This window comes from Setaria italica, chromosome IV (genome assembly GCF_000263155.2).
Source record: "Setaria italica strain Yugu1 chromosome IV, Setaria_italica_v2.0, whole genome shotgun sequence".
Classification (NCBI taxonomy): domain Eukaryota; kingdom Viridiplantae; phylum Streptophyta; class Magnoliopsida; order Poales; family Poaceae; genus Setaria; species Setaria italica.
Window position 1 is genome coordinate 8,752,230 of NC_028453.1, and position 20,891 is coordinate 8,773,120.

Consider the following 20,891-nt stretch of genomic DNA (forward strand, 5'->3'; position numbering starts at 1 on the left):
CTTTGAGCGTTCACGTACCGTATTTATTCAAACTTCTGACACAGGTCATCGGCACATCAATCGCTCCTCGATCGCCGATTTCCTTTCAGGGGGCTGGTCCAAGCACGGCGCCGATTATCGTGGAGTCCTCTTCATCTGATGAACCCATGACGCAGGCCCCCGAGCAAGGCATGGCGGCTTCTCAAGTGCAACATGAGGAGATTCGCTTCAAAATGGTAACTTTTCTGCTTCTGCTTCTATCTCAGCCGATTTGCTCTTTCTTACAGCTGGTTTATTTCTTTTCTTTATTATCTTCAGGAACAGGATACCCCCGACAACAGCCTCTTTTCTTTTGCGGTCGCCCTCTCTGACGACGAAGAAGTTGCTTCTCGCCAAGTCGCCTTGAGTTCCGTTCCTGATGACGTCCGAGCCAAACTTTCCAGCATCCGATCCCTCCTTCAAGGGGACATCGGCCGATTAGTAGAAGACGCTTCACCGATTCGGCAGCTCTTCAATGACGTCAGCGGACGAGTACCAGAAGAGGCGGAGGAGGCCCTGGCGCCGGCAGCCTTCATCGAGTCTATGAGGATCCCGGTCTTCAGAGCCCTTCGTCACATGGCCGATCGCGCCAAGCTGACCAAGGCTCGCGAAGAGGAAGACGCTTTCAAGCGTCAGGCTCAAGAGGCGAATCGGCGTATCCATGTTCTAGAAGACTCCCGCCCGGCGATCATAGGTGAGATAGACCGTCTCAAACGTCGGAGGGCGGAGCTTGCCAAGGAAATGGAGCAAGTGACCAAGGCAATCAGTGCCGAAGAGAACAAACTCCAAGAGCTTCCTTCTGTTATTGCCGATTTAACACGGGAAAGGCAACGCTTTGCTCACGAGGCACTGAGACTTCATCGCAGCGCATCGGAGGTTCCTGGATCGGCGGAAGAAGACCAACGGGTTCTTGACTCTGCCGATCAGATCCGGCGCCGGGCCATCACGACTATCGATACCCTTCTGGGTAATCTGTAAAAACACTGACCGTTTTGTACGAATCATTTACTATCTTCTTTGACCGCCCCTCGCGACGCCCTTTCTATTTATTGCCTTCTTATTACCGATGGGACGTAGCTTTACCAGATTTCCACGCATTCTTTTATAAATACCAACCTCGGCGCTTACTCCTGGTAGCACCAATCTTGGCCCTCGGTTTAACTTTTCTGCCCCTTCTCATCGGCGCAATTTCTCTGCCATGGCCTCGTCGTCTTCTTCTTCCTCTGTTAACCAGGTGAAGTCTTTGACCTCTACCTTCCTTTCTTTCTTAGACCCTAAGGGAAAGGATATCCCCCCTCATTCCTTCTTTGTTTCAGCATCAACGTCTTAGCCCCGAGCTCGTGCGCGCCATTGAGTGCATTCATTCCGAAGATCCATTAACATCGGAGGACAAGGTGCTGATCGTGGCTCACCGAGAGGAGCTCCAGGACCACATTACCACGGAGGCTCGCGTAGTCTTGGATTCCGTGGTGAGTGAAAGTAACCATCAATCTCCACCTGTCAGGAGCGATCGTTGTGGTGATCTTGAAGACGACATCGCCACGGAGGCCCGAACGATCCTGGACTTCGTGGAGAGGAACGGCAGCCGGCGACCTCCCATCGGCAGGAGTCATCCACTCCCTCGGCAAGTCGTTCTTGAAGATGCGGGAGCGGGGACTTCACGCCCTCCCGTAGATCTCCCCCGTCAAGTCGAAGCGGAGATTTCAATGAAGGCCATAGAAGAAGAATACATCCGACTCATGATAGAGTTAGGTCGGGCTGAGAGGGAGCGTAAGAAAAAGAATAATTAGTTGCTGTATTTTTTGTTCTAAGGGCGACTAAACATTTTGTCGGCCATGTGACCCGTCGCCCGTACCGAATGAATGTAATCGGCCGTTCCGGTCGACTTCATGTGTGTCTCAAGACCGAATCGTATCGGTCATGTATGATCGTGTTGATTCCTTAGGCACCGACCCATATACTTGGGTAATATCTTTTTAAGTACCTCCCATTCAGAGCTCTAGTGAATTCTTCTCCTTCTATTGTTTCCAAGATATAGGCATTCCCTGGAGCGCATTTGCCGATTTTATACGGCCCCTCCCAGGTAGGAGACCATTTGCCGAATTTAGGATCTTTCGACCCGATCGGTAGTACCAACTTCCATACCAAATCTCCGGGGGAGAACTGCTTGACTTTGACCTTTTTATCGTACCACCTGGCCACTCTCTTTTTATTCTCTTCGATACTTATCAGAGCCCTTAGTCGTTGGCCGGCCAAATCATCAAGTTCTTCCTTCATAAGAGACGAGTAGTCATTGGCTGACAACTGGTCTTGAAGTAAAATGCGCCTTGATCCTGCCCTTGACTCCCACGGAAGTACTGCATCGTGACCGTATACCAACTGATAGGGAGATAACTTGGTGGCCCCATGACAGGCCATTCTGTATGCCCATAGGGCTTCGGTCAAACATAGGTGCCACTTCTTCGGGTATTCTTCAATCTTCCTTTTGATCAACTTGATTATTTCTTTGTTGGAAGATTCTGCTTGTCCATTGGCCTGAGCGTAATATGGAGAAGAATTTAACAACTTGATGCCCATATCGGTCGTAAATTCCTCAAATTCCCCTGATGTGAACATTGTTCCTTGATCGGTTGTTATAGTTTGAGGGATACCGAATCGGTAGACGATATGATCCCTTACGAAATCGGCCATGATAGCTGAAGTCACAGTCCTTAGTGGGATTGCCTCCACCCATTTGGTGAAGTAATCGGTAGCAACCAGAATAAACTTGTGCCCCTTGCTTGATGGTGGATAAATTTGGCCGATAAGATCTATTCCCCATCCTCTGAACGGCCATGGTTTGATGATGGGATTCATGGCCGACGCGGGTGCACGTTGGACATTTCCAAACTTTTGACACTCCTGACAACCCTTATAATATTTAAAACAGTCTTCGAGGATCGTAGGTCAATAGTACCCGTTGTTTCTGATCATCCACTTCATCTTATGTGCCGATTGGTGAGCTCCGCATACCCCTTCATGGATTTCTCCCATTAGAGTCTTGGCTTCTTCTGTCCCAAGGCATTTAAGAAGAACACCATCGATCGTTCGGTAGAACAGATCATCTTCGAGCAGTACGTACTTGGTAGCGTGAAAGCGCACTCGTCGCTCCACCTTTTTAGATGGATCCTTCAGGTAATCGGCAATTTCCTTACGCCAATCGTCGGCTGCAAGCTCTAAGGCCATGGCGCCTGGAATCGGCCGATACCCTGATGCGTGTTGAGCGAGTTTGTTTGCTTCCTCGTTGCGGTCTCTTGGGACGTGCTCGATTACTGCCGATCTGAATTCTTTTAAAAGCTGCAAGCAATCTTCGTGATGAATTCGTAATATGTCATCTTTGCACTCAGCCCTTCCGGTTAGTTGATCCACAATTAGCATCGAATCTCCGAAGACTTCAACAGAATCGGCCTTGACTTCCCTCAATAATCGTAAGCCTTTTAATACGGCTCTGTACTCCGCTTGATTGTTTGTGGCGGCGGTTTCTATCGGCAGAGAAAAATCATATCTTGCCCCCCGAGGCGATATGAGAACGATGCCGATTCCCGATCCGACTCCGCATGATGATCCATCAAAAAATAACTGCCAAGGAGCTAGTTCCACGAAGGCAATCTCTGGCCCACAGTGCTGGGCAATGAAATCGGCCATGACTTGACCTTTGACGGCTTTTGCCGATTCGTACCGTAGGTCAAATTCTGATAGAGCTAAAATCCATTTTCCGATTCGCCCTTTCAATATCGGCAGTGACAGCATGTATTTCACTACATCATCTTTGCATACGACTATACACTCTGCCGACAGTAGATAGTGTCTGAGTTTGGTGCACGAGAAGTAAAGGCACAAACACAAACGCTCCACTGGAGGGTATCTTATTTCGGCGTCCAGGAGTCTTCTACTAACGTAATAAATTACCCGCTCTTTGCCTTCAAACTCTTGGACTAGAGCCGACCCGATAGCTTTGTCATCGGCTGATAGATATAGTTTAAACGGCTTACCCGTTTGAGGGGGAACCAGGACTGGGGGTGAGACCAAGTATCGCTTGATGTCCTCTAACGCCTTGCGCTGTTCTTCTCCCCATATAAATTCCTGGTCTGGCTTCAACTTCAGAAGTGGTGTGAACGCCTGAATCCGTCCAGATAGATTAGATATAAACCTTCTGATGAAGTTTACCTTGCCGATTAGAGACTGTAGCTCAGTTTTGTTCTGTGGAGCGACGACTTTGTTGATGGCCGCTATGGTCTTCTGGTTGACTTCTATACCTCGTTCGTGCACCATGAATCCTAAGAACTGTCCGGCGGAGACGCCGAAAGCGCATTTGTTGGGATTCATCTTGAGGCCATGCTTTTTGGTACACTCTAGCACCCGTCGTAAATCGGCTAGGTGTTCCTCGTGGCTTTTGGACTTGACCACAACGTCATCGATGTAGATCTCCACCAGGAGGCCAATGAGTTTGTGGAAAATATAGTTCATGGCTCTCTGATATGTAGCACCAGCATTCTTCAAGCCAAAAGTCATCACCACCCACTCGAATAGACCAAGATGGCCTGGACATCTGAAAGCCGTTTTGGGTATATCCTCTTCGGCCATAAGTATTTGATTGTATCCGGCGTTTCCATCCATGAAGCTAATAATTTTGTGCCCCGCGGCAGCGTCGATCAGTACATCGGCCGTAGGCATGGGGTAACCATCCATCGGTGTGGCCTGATTAAGATTTCTGAAATCAACGCAAACGCGCAGCTTCCCGTTTTTCTTGTACACCGGTACGATATTAGAAATCCACTCGGCATAACGACATTGCCGAATAAATTTTGCTTCAATTAGCCGAGTTATTTCGGCTTTTATGTCTGGTAAAATTTTAGGATTGCATCACCGTGCGGGTTGTTGGTACGGCCGATACCCTGGCTTTATGGGTAGCCGATGTTCAACAATAGACCGATCTAATCCGGGCATCTCGTGATACTCCCAAGCAAAACAATCCTTGAATTCTCTTAATAAATTTGTCAATTTACACTTGTACTCTGGATCTAAAGTTGCACTAATAAAAGTCGGCCTTGGTTTGGTCCCGTCGCCTAAATCTACCATCTCCAATGAATCGGCCGACGTGAATCCGTGTCCCAGCTTCCCGTCTTCTCGGGCGAACTGATCCATTTATTGCGCTTCTTCGGAGCCGACTGCTCGGATCGGCTGTAGGCCAAAATCGGTGACCTTTAGGAAATCGGTTTCCCACGCCCTACCTGATATGCACCTGACGGTTTCGCAGCTCCACTGCTGTGCGTCGGCTGCTGCGATGCTGTACGCGGAGTCGGCTTTGACCACCTCGATGTTATCACCGACCCATTGTACAAGGCATTGATGCATAGTTGACGGGATGCAGCAGTTTGCGTGTATCCAGTCTCGGCCAAGAAGCATATTATAGGACCCTTTGCCATTGATGACGAAAAATGTGGTAGGAAGGGTCTTACTGCCGATAGTGAGGTCGACGCAGAGAGCACCGCGAGCATTTGACACCTTGCCTTCGAAGTCCTTGAGCATCATGTCCGTCCTGGTCAGGTCGTCGTCGCTCTTTCCCAGCTTTCGGAGTACGGCATACGGCATGATATTGACGGCAGCTCCCCCGTCGACCATCAATCTGGTGAGGGGGCGACCGTCAACATGCCCTTTAAGGAACAGTGCCTTCATATGTTGACGTTCGTCGTCTTCGGGCTTTTCGAACGTGGCCATCATTGGTTCTAAAACCAACCGTGCTGTTTGTTCCTCTATTGCCGACACGTCCTGTTGATCGGCAGGGGTCATGAATTCCATCGGCAATATGAAAACCATACCGATTTCGGCTGCCGATTCATCACCCACCGACTCATCGTTGCCCTTGTCGTTTCCTTTGGGGCGCCATACCCGAGGCCTTCCTTCCTTCTTGTCCATCGCGCTCTCTTCTTCTTGCTGTTCCCATTGGCGAAGGCGTTGGACTCTTCGTTTTTGTGACTTGGTTAAACCATCGGGACACCATCTGGGGTTTATTGGCCTCCCTTCTTTCCTGGCGCGTTCCCATTCTGGCTCGCGTCCTAACGGGTTCTCGTCTGTTACCCGAGCATCGGCCATGTCTTGGAGCCGACTGTGAACGCTGGCTTTGCTATTTGATTGATCGTGTCGGTCTGTCCTGCCCCCCTGCCTATTATGGCTTCTACTTTCTGACCGATCATATCGGTCACTTCTGCCCCCCAGCCGATCACGCATGGAAGGGCGCTGATCATCTGGGTTGCGCTGATTCCTGCTGATCGGTTCTGGCCTTCCATCTCTGGAGCGAGACCTGGTGAACGGCCGATTGCTTCGATAGGGACCGTTGCACTCTGGGCAAGTATCGGCCGATGGTAGTCTGAGGTTATTTTCCCAACAATGGATGAAGAATGGGCATCTCCAGTGCTCCTCGTGCCGCCGCATCGCTTCCTCTCGGGACCTCGAACGTTCATGTTGGCGTTGGTACTTTTGGAGCAGGAACTGGGAAGTAATGCGTGGTCCTTCTGACTCACCATCATCGGCCTCCATTCGTCGTTTTCCCTTGACGTCCTCAGTCGTAACTTGATTTCTAGGATCGACAGCGCCACTCCTTTTTGCCGACTCGGACGTCAGCACCTTTGTTTGGAGAGAATTCCTCCCCGTGTCAGCCATGTTGGTAGGAAAAGGGTGCTGGTCGATTTTCATTGGTTTGGCCGGTTTTGTCGGCACTTCAAATTTGAGTCTGCCCTGCTCAATGGCCGACTGTATTTGTTGTCTGAAGATTTTGCACTCATTGGTATCATGTGACGTGGCATTGTGCCATTTGCAATACTTCATCTTCTTCAACTGTTCGGCAGAGGGTATCGTGTGGTAAGGTGAGAGTTTAATCTGTCCTTCCTGGAGTAGAAGGTCGAATATTTTGTCAGCTTTAGTAGTATCAAAACCGAATGCCTCCGGCTCCTTTTTGCCGAACGGGCATGATATTGGCTTCTTTCCCTTAATCCACTCTGCAAGTCCGATTTCGGCGTCTTCTTCATCCTCTACTTCTTCCAGGAATGCTACTTTCTTCTGGAAATTCCTCCTTGGATCAAATGGACGCACCTCCTGCCCGGACAATCGGTGGACGATCTGGCTCAAGCTCTCAAACTCGTGTGAAGCATATTTTTCTTTAATGTGTGGCAGCAGGCCTTGGAAAGCTATATCGGCCAACTGTGCATCGGTTAGAGCCAGGGAGTAGCATTTGTTTCTGATTTCCCGAAACCTCTGTATGTACGAGGGTATCGGCTCATCACTTCGTTGCCGGAGGCTAGTTAAATCAGACAACTTCATTTCGTGGACTCCAGCATAGAAGTATTTGTGGAACTGCCTCTCTAGATCGGCCCATGTGATAATCGAGTTTGGTGGCAAAGTGGTGAACCACTGGAAAGCCGATCCAGACAAAGATGACGAGAACAACCGTACCCGCAGGGCATCTTGCGTAGCTGCTTCTCCGCATTGGATGATGAATCTATTCACATGTTCTACAGTAGAAGTATCATCCATCCCCGAAAATTTGGTGAAATCAGGAACTTTGTACCGATGGGGAAACGGCAACAAATCATACGTAGATGGGTATGGCATCCTGTAGGTATAAGTTTGTACCTTCGGCTTCAGGCCGAATTGTTCTTGCATTACCTCCGCGATTTGCGCCGACCAATCTGGCTGTTGCTGGGGAATAGTTGGCGGCGGAATCGGCACATGCTGATAAATCGGAGGTTGTATAAAAGGAGGTTGATGAAAAGGTGGTATCTGAGTATAAACCGGCGGTGTAGTAAAGGACGGCTGTTTGTAGGCGCCACTTGTTTCATCATATAGCATGAGCTCTGACGTCTTGTTGACCTCCGGAGCGATAGGCTGGTATGGTGGTATGATCGGCCGAGTGGCCGTTTGGGAGGGTGTCTGGAACGGAGGATTTCCTTGGCTGACCGATTGATTCAAACCGGTCGTGTTTAAGGGTGCCCCCCAGGGTAAAGGGATGACTGGAGGGAGTGGTGCAGTGGACGGCTGGATGGAGCCGTATCTCAAAGGAGTTGATGACGTAGAAGCACCAGATCCTCCGACAGAGGATTGGATCAGCTGTGAAGCCTGATAAGCCTGATTTGGCGGAATCGGCTGAAAATACGTAGGCCCCCTGTACCCTTGTGGTATACCTCCGGCGAAGGAGTTGACAACAGCATTGTGCACCATGTTTGAAAGTACCGGGGATTGGTTGATGAAGGCGTGATGAAGAGATTGCTGAATCATATCGAACATTTTGTCCGAATCTTCTGAAATCGTGATCTGGCGGGGAGTAGGGAAAGAAGACTTTTTAACAGTTTCCCCGCTCCTGGAACGACTGAAGGATTTCAAGCAAGTTTTCCGGACTTGCTCCAAATACTGATTCAGATCTTCTTTTTGGTCGTCCTTTAGATCTGCTTCCGTCACTTCGATGACGTTATCTTCGGAGACTTCAGCAGCTTTCGACATGACAGCGGTTGTATTGGTCCCACCGGGCGTGCCAAAAGTGTGTTGGCGCTAGAAATCGGTCAACCGACTCCCAGCGACCGACACACGACCCGGGAGAATCTGCTTAGCTCCTGTTCGGGTGAATGCCCTGGTGCGGTTCGCGCGGCGTGCCAGCCAATCTGACCTGTTGATTGGCAAGGAAGAACACGTGTCAAATTCAGTAGCTACGATCGGCTAGGTTTCCGATCGGAAGAGCTTATCGGCAGACCAGCCGATTCACTGTGATGATGGAATCGGTTACAAGACAACACGATCCCTGTAGCTTTGTAGATAGAAAGAATACTAAAGCAATCGTTACAAAGCTTATGGAAACAGTACTAGGAAAAGATCTAATCGGCAACGAATGAATCTAACAACAGAAAGCAATGAAAGCCGATACTACCGATTCCTAGGGGGATAACTGGTGATAAAAACTAGGAAAACAGGTAAAAACCTATGAATCTAGTCAATATCGATAACTGGTGAATAAATCTAAACGAAACAACAGCGATACGCCGGAAGTTAAAGCCTAGATATTACTCGATAAACGGAACTTACAGAATCGGCCGGAGATCAAGACGATGCAGCCCTGCCAACCCGTACGAACTCGTGAGAAAGAAAATTGATGGCGAAGTCGCCTGTTCAAAAGTAGATGCGCAGAAGAAAGTAACTTGTTGTATTGATTGATTGTTGTGTTTACAGATTTACAAAGGTAGCTATTTATAGCCCCGTACAAATAATCTTCTTAACCGACTAGAACTCTATCTCTAATTCAAACAGAAAACAAATATCTACAAGCACAATCCGTGCTAAACTAATTACCCCACGCTTCGTGGGCTGAACCCCACCTTATCCTTCCATCTTTCCAAGCCCATACAGGCCCACCTTAGTCCACCTTCCTGATCGGCCGATTTCTCATCAGCAAAGGATTGCCGATTGGGAACCTAGCGTATTCACTCTGAAGCGAAGTAAAAGCCACTTGACCGATTCCGCACTGTAGCACCTTTTGGCCGATTCCCATCCGTACTCCTTCAATTTCTTTCTTCTTTGGCGCCGATTCTACTGATGACGAAATCCGGCGTCAACAACCGGTCCGACGCCAAGCAGTCAGGAATCCCCTTCAAGCCCACCGAAGGTATCAAAGAAGTCCCCCTCAATCCCGGTTGTTCCAGCGCAGGGGTGGTGCGAATCAACGCGGCCCTATCTCCCAAATAGGAAAGCGCGCTCGTCGGCTTCCTCCGCGCAAACAGCGATGTCTTTGCGTGGGAACCCTCGGACATGCCAGGCATCCCGAGGGAAGTCGCCGAGCATTCCCTGAACATCAGGGCCGGCTCTAAGCCGGTGAAGCAGGGCTTGCGCCGTTTCGACGAAGAAAGGCGCATGGCCATTGGCGAAGAACTTGAAAAGCTCCTGGCGGCCGGCTTCATCAAGGAAGTTCACCACCCCGAGTGGTTGGCCAATCCTGTTCTTGTACCGAAAAAGAATGGGAAATGGAGAATGTGTGTCGATTATACCGGTCTCAACAAAGCGTGTCCAAAGGATCCGTTTCCTTTGCCGCGTATAGACCAAATAGTCGACTCGACAGCTGGGTGCGAAACACTCAGCTTCCTCGATGCATACTCCGGCTACCACCAAATCGCGATGAAGGAGGCCGACCAGCTCGCCACCTCCTTCATCACCCCCTTCGGCCCCTACTGCTACGTCAAGATGCCGTTCGGCCTCAAAAACGCGGGGGCTACCTTCCAGCGATGTATGCTCAAGTGCTTTGGGGATCTCATCGGGCGAACCGTTGAGGTTTATGTCGACGACATCGTGGTCAAATCCAGGAAGAGCGATCAGCTTGTCCCCGACCTAGAACTAGCCTTCGAAAGGCTAAGGGATAAGCATATCAAGCTTAACCCGGAGAAATGCGTGTTCGGCGTCCCGAGGGGCATGCTGCTAGGCTTCATCGTCTCCGTACGCGGCATCGAGGCGAATCCGAAGAAGATAGCGGCCATCAACGGCATGGGGCCGATCCGGAACATGAGGGGAGTGCAGCGCGTCATGGGATGCTTAGCATCCCTAAGCCGCTTCATCTCGCGCCTCGGCGAGCGGGGACTTCCCCTCTACCGGCTCCTCAAGAAATCCGACCGCTTCGAGTGGACCAGCGGGGCGCAGGAGGCGCTTGACCGGCTCAAGGACCTCCTGACGAAGGCCCCGATCCTGGTTCCGCCGGCCGACGGTGAGACCCTCTTACTCTACGTCGCGGCAACCACCCAGGTGGTCAGCGCGGCCCTAGTGGTGGAGCGGGAGGAGGAGGGGCACGCTCTTAAGGTGCAACGCCCGGTGTACTTCATCAGCGAGGTGTTGTCCGAGTCCAAGTCACGATACCCGCAGATCCAAAAGCTGGTCTACGCCATCCTCATCACGAAGAGGAAGCTGCGTCACTACTTCACCTCCCACCCGGTAACGGTCGTTTCCTCATTCCCGCTTGGTGAAGTAATCCGGAACCCGAATGCGACAGGAAGGATCGCGAAGTAGGCGCTCGAGCTATTGGATCAGGGTATTACCTACGTCCCCCGCACCGCCATTAAGTCCCAGGTACTTGCCGATTTCGTGGCTGAGTGGACAGAGGTACAAGCCCCAACGGCAACAGAGGAGCAGGAGTACTGGACGATGTACTTCGACGGGTCGCTAATGAGGGCCCGCGCTGGAGCAGGCCTCGTCTTCATCTCCCCACTAGGCGTGCGCATCAGGTACATGATTCGCCTCCATTTTCCTGCATCCAACAATGTCGCTGAGTATGAAGCCCTTCTCAACGGGCTTCGCATCACCATCGAGCTGGGCATCCGTCGACTGGACGTCCGAGGCGACTCCCAGTTGGTCGTCGAACAAGTCATGAAAGAGTGGAGCTGCCATGACCCGAAGATGGCCACCTACTGCAACGAGGTACGTAAGCTCGAGGACAAGTTCGACGGGCTGGAGCTCAATCACGTCGCAAGGCGCTTCAACGAGGCCGCTGACGAGCTCGCTAAGGCGGCGTCTGGCCGGACGCCCGCCCCCGACGGCGTCTTCGTTAGCGACCAGCTGAAGCCTTCGATCCGCTACCCGGAGCCAGCAGGGGTCGGCGGGGCATGCCCAGCCTCGGGGTCGGGATCCGGGTCAGGGGAGGTCGGCAATACGCCACCTATCTGGGACCCGAACACCAATCCCGAGGGAAACAACGCCGCCCCACCCGACCCGGTCGCGAAAGCCAAGCCCTCCGACCCCGCGGTTATGGAAATCGAGGCGGGTCCCGCGGCGGGGGCCGACCCCCCGACCGATTGGAGAGCCCCATACCTCGAGTACCTTATTCACGACGTGCTCCCAACTGACAAGACCGAAGCCCGCAGGATCACGCGCCGAGCGAAATCCTTCGCCGTCATCAACCAAGAGCTTTACAAGCGAAGCCACACGGGGATCCTCCAGCGCTGCATCCCGATCGAGCAGGGAAGGGCGCTGATCCAGGACATCCACGCCGGGGCCTGCGGTCACCACGCTGCGCCAAGGACGCTGGTAGGCAATGCCTTCCGGCAAGGTTTCTACTGGCCAACCTCGGTCGCGGATGCTACCCAGGTGGTCCGCACGTGCGAAGGATGCCAATTCTTTGACCGCCAAACCCATCTGCCCGCACAGGCGTTGCAAACCATCCCCATCACGTGGCCGTTCGCGGTCTGGGGGTTGGATCTTGTTGGACCCTTCAAAAGGGCGCCCGGGGGCTTCACCCACCTACTCGTCGCTGTCGACAAGTTTTCCAAATGGATCGAAGCAAGGCCTGTGGCGCAGATCAAGTCCGAGCAGGCGGTACAATTCTTCACCGACATCATCCACCGCTTCGGGATCCCGAACTCCATCATAACCGACAACGGTACGCAGTTCACCGGAAAGAGATTCCTCCAGTTCTGCGACGACCACCACATTCGAGTGGATTGGGCGGCGGTTGCGCACCCCCGCACGAACAGGCAAGTCGAACGAGCCAATGGCATGATACTCCAGGGTCTCAAGCCACGGATCTTCGACCGCCTTAAAAAGTTCGGCGGACGATGGGTGGCGGAACTCCCAGCAGTCCTCTGGAGCCTGAGGACGACCCCCAGCCGGGCGACGGGACTCACCCCGTTCTTCATGGTTTACGGGTCCGAGGCCATTCTGCCCACCGACTTGGAGTACGGATCACCAAGGGTAAAAGCATACGACGAACAGGGAAACCAGGCGTCGCTCGAGGACGCACAAGACCAACTCGACGAGGCGCGAGACGTAGCCCTCCTGCATTCGGCTAAGTACCAGCAGGCCCTACGGCGTTACCACAGCCGCAGGATACAAGGCCGCGCCTTCAACGTTGGAGATCTAGTGCTCCGCCTCGTCCAAGACAACAGGGGTCGGCACAAGTTGACTCCCCCTTGGGAAGGCTCGTTCATCATCGCACAGGCGCTACGGGCAGGCACCTACAAGCTGGCAACTCCCGACGGGCAAATCTTCAGCAACGCCTGGAACATAGAACAGCTAAGACGCTTCTATCCATAGCTCTTGTTCATAATTTATACATAGCTTTGCCCCCGTTTTCGTTTAAGCTCAGGGGTATCCGACCCTGGCCTCGTTCCAAGGTCGCATACCCCTCGGGGGCTACCAGTTTTGTTCTTCTGCTAAAAAGAAACCCTAAGCCACCTTGGCTCAGGCCTTTTCGTTTAAGCTCAGGGGTATCCGACCCTGGCCTCGCTCCAAGGTCGCACACCCCTCGGGGGGCTACCAGTTTCGACCTTCACGAAACAAGAAGGCTTTTTCTTTTAAGCTCAGGGGTATCCGACCCTGACCTGGCCCCAGGATCAAACACCCCTCGGGGGCTATCGGGGGCTCCGACCCCAGCCGCTGGGCACCGCCAAAAAGAAAACGTTTTTTCTTTCAAAAAACCGGCCTCTCCCTTTCGAAAAACCTTTGAATACAGAAAGATAAGGATGCGTGAACGGTACTCAGCCAAGTTGCGATCGGACTGCGAAAAGCCTACGCCCCAGCGGCTACGATACCTTCGCTCATCAAAAACTTACTGACGCACCCGGCAACGCATCCAAACGCTTTCAAAACCAAAGGAATAACAAAGGGAAACGGTTTCCTTAGCGAAATAAAAAGTCATAAGAACAGGCCCGTATGGCCAACGCAAACAAGTTCGAAACGACTGACTTAAATACAAACGTCTTTTGGGCACATGCCCGGTGCAGTTAATTAACAGGAGGATCGGCCGGAGCGGTAGTCCCAGGGTCGGCGACGGCGGCGGCTCCAGGGTCGGCGGCGCCAGGGGCCTCGGGGCCGGCAGGATTGGCTTCAGGGTCGGCTGGGGGAACGGCTTCATCCTCCAAAAGCTTCGCGAGGGCCTCCGCCGGCGCAGTCACCGCGGAGTCGATCTCGTCCAGCTCGGCGTCGGTATAGCCGACGCAATACCCCTCACTCATCCCGACAAAGTTAATGTCGGCATAGTGAGAGCCGAAGACCCCGAAGGCGTGCCGCACACCAAGGTGAAGCGCGTCCACGGCAATCTCACGACGGCGACGGCGCACCTCGAGAACACGGGTCGGCAGCAAGCTCGACCCTTCTTCCGGAGCAACGCCGAAGTCCTCGCAGACGACGCGGACCGCATCCCGCAAGGCGCCATGCTCGCCGCGCTCCTCGTCGAGCAAGGCCTGCAACTTGGCAAGGTCCTCTGCAGGAGCCGATCAAGAAACCTCACCAAGTTAAAAGAAACGAAACACCGACAGCACAGAAATACGGAAGCAGAAAGAGCCTCACCGTCGGCCTTGGCCTTCAGCTCGTGTTCCCGGGCGACACTGAGGGACACGGCGGTCTGGAGCCCGTCCACCTGCAAACGGAATTGGTCGCGTTCCGCTCGAAGGGCTGCGTTCTCCCCCCTCAGCCGCGCCAGTTCCTCGGCGTCCCGGCGGGCCCGCTCGGTAGCGGCTGCTCTTAGCCCCTCGGCGTCATGGTGCGCCTTCTCCATGGCGGCCTGGAATTCCTCAAGGTCGAGGCGGGCCTTCTCCGCGACAGCCTGGAGCTTGGCCTCGGCACGCCGCGCCCCCTCTAGCGCCGCCTGCTCGCGCCCCTCCAGGTCGCGAACGGCCCCCTGGGCAGCACCGAGCTGCAGGGCCAGACCCCTGGAACGCTCCCTCTCGGCGATGTAGTGCTCCCAGAGTTTCCGCTATCGCCGGAGGAAGTTGGATTTCTCCAGGCTGGCCTCCTGAAGAGCCTGCAAAGTAACATGACGGTAAGACAAGAAAGTAAAAGGAAAAGAGCTTATCACCGAGCGGCGGGAACAAACATACCTGGTTGCCAGGGACTACGGTGTCGGCCAAGGCTCCCAACACCGAGGTCAGCGCCGCTTGAGCCCGGGCGACACCGCCGTGCACCACCTGCCACTTATGCCACTCAGCAGCATCGTCCAGTGCATAAAGGCGCCGCGGCGGATCATCGCGGGATGACCAGCGGAGGATGTGCCCTCTCCACGCCCCGGGGACGGAGGAAGCCGAGGGCGGAACGGGGCCCGACTCTGACATCGTCGCCAACGACGACATCACGACACCAGAGATCCCAGGGTCTACCGACGACTCCGGCGCCTGCACGCCCGTCGCCACCGCGGCCGCCGCCGGCACCTCTGTGGGCACGTCCCCCTCGGCAGCCGGAAGCACCCCCGTGGGAGCAGCCGGGGCGGGGACCTCGCCCTCCGGCACCGGTACCTCCACCACCGCCGCGCCCTCGGGGACCAGCGCCCCCTCCGCCTCCGACCTCGCCACGTCAGCAGGGGCATCCACCCCGCCCACCGCCATCTCCGCATCCTCCGCCTCGTCGGCGTCGAGGTCAATCACCTCCCCGGCTTGTGGGCCCGGAGGAATCGTGGCCCGGGCCGGAAGAACGACCGGTGGGGCCGCGGGCGGAGTGGGGTCCGCTCCCCCTCCGGCGGCTGACCCCGCCGCCGTCCCGACGACCGGCCCCTCAGCGGCCACCTCCGCTGAGAGACCCGCGGCCACGCCAGGAACCCCGCAAGTCGCCGCTGGCGGGGCGGCGTCCCGTCCCCCAGAGGAGGACGACGACCGCAGCATCTTCTTGGGCGCCAGCCGCGGGCTGACACCACGGGGAGAAGCGCTGCAACGTCGACGAATAGGCGTCAAATAGAAACATATGGAAGGAAGGAAAAATGACGTGCGGGGAGAGTCAACTTACGCCCTCGAAGCACATGGGCGACGTACGCGCTTCGACTCGGAGCCTGACGCCGACCCTGGGGCGTCCGGCAGTGGCCGCTTGTCGCCACCCCGTTGCCCCCCGCCAGCAGGCACGGTGGCGGAGGCAGCCCCCACGGATCCCCGAGGAGCCCCCCGAACGGACTCCTGAGGGGCGCCCCGCGCCGGACCCGAGACTGCGGTAGGGGCGGGCTCTGACGAACCCTGAGGGACGCTCCGGCTCGGCGCCGGGGCGACATCCCTCGCCGGCACCGAAGGAGCACCCCGCGCATGCTCCTGGGGAGTGCCCTGGGACGGCCCTGAAGGGGCGCCCTGCGCCCCCCTCTGGGGAGGATCCTGTGCCGACCCTCGGGGGACGCCCTGCGTCGCCCCCTGAGGAGCGGTCCGCGCAGGCTCCGGGAGCGCGTGCTGCGCCGACCCCTGAGGCACGGCCCCAGGACCGGGGGGAGCCGGATCCCGCACGGGCGCTCCCGCCGCCGCACCCCCTACCGTCGTCTGCGGGGGTGCGTCGCGAATCACTAAAGCCCCCGAACGGGGGGCAAATAATTCCCATTCTTCCTCCTCCTCCTCTTCTTCTTCTTCTTCTTCTTCGTCGTCGTCGTCGTCATCAGACACGACCGCCCCTTTCCGCCGCCGTAGGAGCTCCTTGGCGGCCCTCTGCCGCCGCTTCTCCGTCTCCTCGTCCTTACGGCGCTTGTCCTTCTCCGCCTGAACGCGGTTGAGGGCCCTCCGTGCGGCATCCTCCGGCACCGGCGGGAGAGAGTCCTTAACCCGGGTCAGCGAGCCCTGTGAGGCGAAAAAGAGGATCAACATCAGAACGACAAGACGGCAGAACATCAGGGGGAAGAGGTAGTGACCCAGATGCCTTACCAGGTCCACGAAGCCCGGCTCCGGGCGCATCGGCGGGTGCCCAGGGACCGGATACTCGACGTCCTTATCCTCCAACGCCTCCCGGAGCCGTTGCTGGATCTCGGAGTCGGCGAGCGCGCCTATCGCCAGGACGGTGCCATCGGGCGGCGTGTCGGGGGTCATGACGCCGAGGGGTCGAATCCGAAGCATCAGCGGCGCCACCCGCCGGGCGTGGTAGGCGCCGATGACACCGGCACCAGTGAGTCCCTCCCGCTTCAATTGCCCGATGGCCTGCAGGAGGTCGAAGATCTTCTTCTTCTCCTTCTCCACCGGCCCGTACGCCCACACGTCGGGCGCCGCGTCAATGGTGCGGCCGGTGAACGGCGGCAGGGGGAGTTCGGGTAGTTCTTCATGTAGAACCACTGGTTATGCCACCTCTTGTGGGACACGGAGGTCTTCACCGTCATATACTCCTTGGAGCGAGTATGACGGAGGTGGATGCCGGCGCACCCAATCGGCACCGGAGGCAACTGTTGCTGGCTTCCGGCCCTCCCGGTCTTCTGGTAGAGGCTCACCGTGAAGAAGTACTTCCACAGCTCGAAGTGGGGCTCGATTCCCAGGAATCCCTCGCACAACGCGACGAACGCCGCAATGTGCTGGATCCCGTTGGGGTTGAGGTGCTGGAGCTCGAGCCCGTAGTAGTGGAGCAGCCCGCGAAAGAAACGGCTTGGAGGGGAGGCGAATCCCCGCTCGTGGAAATGGGCGAAGGAGACGACGTAGCCGGCGGGCGGCGACGGAACCTGCTCCGTCCCCGGCAGCCTCCACTCGTCCGCCGCCGTCTTCTCACAAAGGAGCCCCTTCCGCACCAGACCTTCGGCACGCTTGGCGGTGAAGTGGGAGATTCCCCAGGAAGCCATCGCCAAGGAGGGAAGAGGGCCGACGAAGACGAAGGCGAAACGCGCGGCGGAGGGCAATGGGAACAAGGAAGACAAAGCGAGCGCAGGGGAGCAAGAAGGCGAGAAGGCTTGAGCGCGAAAGGAGAGGAACCGGAGCGGCATGTTCCAGCTTTTATAGGAAGAGTACCGGGGAAGCCGAACCGACGCCCCGGCCGCCATAAATGCGGCGCCAGGTACGCCCCTGCTACGCCCGTTTCCTTTCGAAAATCGCGCGCACGATCGGCCGCGAAAAAACATCCTATCTTCCTCGATCCGCGGGACGGCGCTTCCATAACTCCATCCCCCGGGCTTCGCGCCCACAACGCTCCGCACGACCGGCCCTGGCACATCAACCGCTCCGCTCCGGCCCAACGCCCACAGGAAGGTAAGAAAGGGATACGGGGCTGAAAACGCCCCTACGGCCCAATACGGTCCAGGGGTTCGAAAACTAGCCCAACACGGGTTCGACAGTTGCCCCAGGACATCCCTGAGCAAGGGGTGAGAAGGGACGGGCCCGCTAGCGGCCAACACCCAGGCGAGCAAACGCTAAGGGCGCCCCAACCTCACGTTCGAGTCCCGCTCAGTATAACGTTCATGGTTTTTCCACGGGGAAAGGCAACGAGCCCTCAGACCCAATCGAACGGATCCGAGAACTATATGAACCGACTGGCGAGAAATTGGAGTACGCCACCAGCTTGGCCCGAGCCGGACCCCCCCGAACGGGGACCGGGACTCCACTCGAACTTACCCGTTTGCAGCTCAAACGAGCACCACGGTTCGTCCTACGCGGATAACGTGGCCCGGCTCAACCCCTCCGTCCTAGCGAACGGACGCTTGAGGGGCAACGATCAAAAAGTCGACCTGGCCTCCCGATCGGTTTCCTGCAGCGAGCAGGAGCTCGGGGGCTAGCCTCGCAAAAAACTACCACACGTGTGGTCGCAAACTGACAGGTTCTCTCAAGCATGGAGAACAATGAAGCAAGCGAAAGGAGCCTCCGGAGGAGCACTCCTGCTCCACCACAGGCTCGGGGGCTACTGTCGGGGGGAAATATCAACGGCCCCCTAATACGCAGCTTAAGGAAACAAACCTGAAGGCCCAGGCCCACCAAAGTGTGATCAAGTCTCCGCCTCGACCGACCCCAGCGTCAGGACCGGGAGCGCCCGACCTCCCTCCGCAGGGTTTCCGCCTCGACCGACCGCGCCCCCAGGGTCGGGAGCCCCCGACCCCGCACCACAAAGGTCCCGCCTCGCCCGACCCCGAGCGAGGGAGTCGGGCATGTTGAAGCCCACGGGTCAGAGTCCTCCTCGGATACATTCCGCGTAGACAGAACAAATCCGGTGGGGCCCCCCGTCGGCCTCACCATAAATGCGCCGCAGAGAAGGCGGAGCGCAGGGCGACCACGCCCCCCACGCGACCCGGCGCAAGTACCCGCGCACAGCCATCCTATACGAGCTACAGTACTGGCGGCCAGCCCCCATTCGTCACAAAGTACTCATGATCTGCGGCGACCAGAGCGGAGTAAGGGGCGGCCCCGTCCTCGGGTCCCGCACGCCCTCGGGCCCCGCGCAAGCGGCAAAACCGGTGTGGAGCTCCCCCTCTCAACAAGCCATCGTCAGAACGGCGGTATCCACCGTCCTCCCTAACGGACGGCAAGGTGACGACGAAACCCCCTCATCATGATCTATCCTGATACCTACGAACGTCGAAGTAGCTACCTGCGAGAAGCTGCAACACTTGGCATCCGGCGGCGACCCCTTCGAGCATGCACAACGGCACGCGTTCAGGGTCGGCAGGACGTCGGGCGCCATGGGCCCCTGCCCTCTTTCCCGCCAGGCCTTTTTACCACCTCACTCTCTACCTTTTACCCGGTTCCCAATTGTAACTCCGGCCGGCCCCTTGCGATATAAAAGGGGAAACCTAGAGCCGGGGGAGGGGGATCGATCAATCGGCATCTCGAAAGAAAAACACTCCTCCTAGAACACAAGAGACTTGGGACCAGTCCCTCTCTCGCCCATCTGTAACCCCCTACTACAGAACCCCCGCGCGGGCAACACGAGCATCCTCCATACTGGACGTAGGGCTCCCTTTGCCCGAACCAGTCTAATCCGTGTCTCCCGTGCAACCATCTGAGGCTCACGCGCATAAAAGAAATTCACTAGTCTAAAGTCCTGATCCGCCGATCTTGACAACGACAAGAAGCACTTCTGAAATTAACTAGACTAGACGTGCTACCTCTTTCCTGCTGCTGCATGCACCACACGCATGCGCGAAGTGCTGCTACGAACATTCACGCGAGCCCGTGCGCGGCTATCCGCCTAACGAAAGTAGGCACGCTGCATGTTGCCACTCATCGTTGCGGCGATTTCTGCGCAGGGTGGTAGGGAGCAAGGGGGCTCCACAAAACCTGCTGCGAGAACGGCTCCGGAGTTCGCCGGACATAAAACTCCAAACACGTGATCTGAACAAACGAAGTTCAAACACATGCGCCCACCGAAGCAATGGGCATTTCTTCCGGACGAGGAGCTCTCCACGACGGGGCAAGGTGGTTCGGAGCGCCGTCCACTTCAAGAGACGAGTGGCCCCACACCTGGCCTTTGGGTCCTCGACCGGACATGGGGCCGGGGGCTGCTGTCAGCGTCAGCCGTCAGGAGAACGGGTCCTGGAGCAGAGGATCTGTGGAGACGCTTGACCATCATGTCATCCGGAAGGCCTAACTTTGAGGTCTCAGGAGCTTGGGGACTTTGGGAGATGTTGCTACAGAAGGATCCTGGGGTGAGTGAGCTGCCTTCGCTACGAAAGAAGAGCCTAGTGAGTTACAAGGCAGGTGGCACTAAATAGCTTCAGGTTGTCACACTGACCGTGTGAAAGGATAAAGCAAGTCTCACACCTCTATCTTATCCTGACGTATGAGCGCACGCCTCCAAGATAAAGACCACCAGCCAATATTGATGAAGAAAATTTGCATGCACTCTGTGGTGGCTCCTGTGCTTCAGATATGGATGGCATGCAGCATGCAAGCACGAACAAATAAAAAACAACTCCTCCACAGCAATACATGCATGAAACCCCAAGGCGTGGTCCTAAGGACAAGGTACATCATGAGGGGTGGCGCTCATGTGCTCTCTCTCCACCCATTTGCTATTTTCACCCTTGAGAGCACGTGGTCCATGATGAAGATTCCAAGATAAAAGGGATGCATGAAATGCATGTATGCAAGCAATAAAGAAAGAGGTGGCTTGCACACTCCGACGGACGGCAGCATGTTGGCACCCATGCAGCGTCCCGTCAACTGTGGGATCATGCT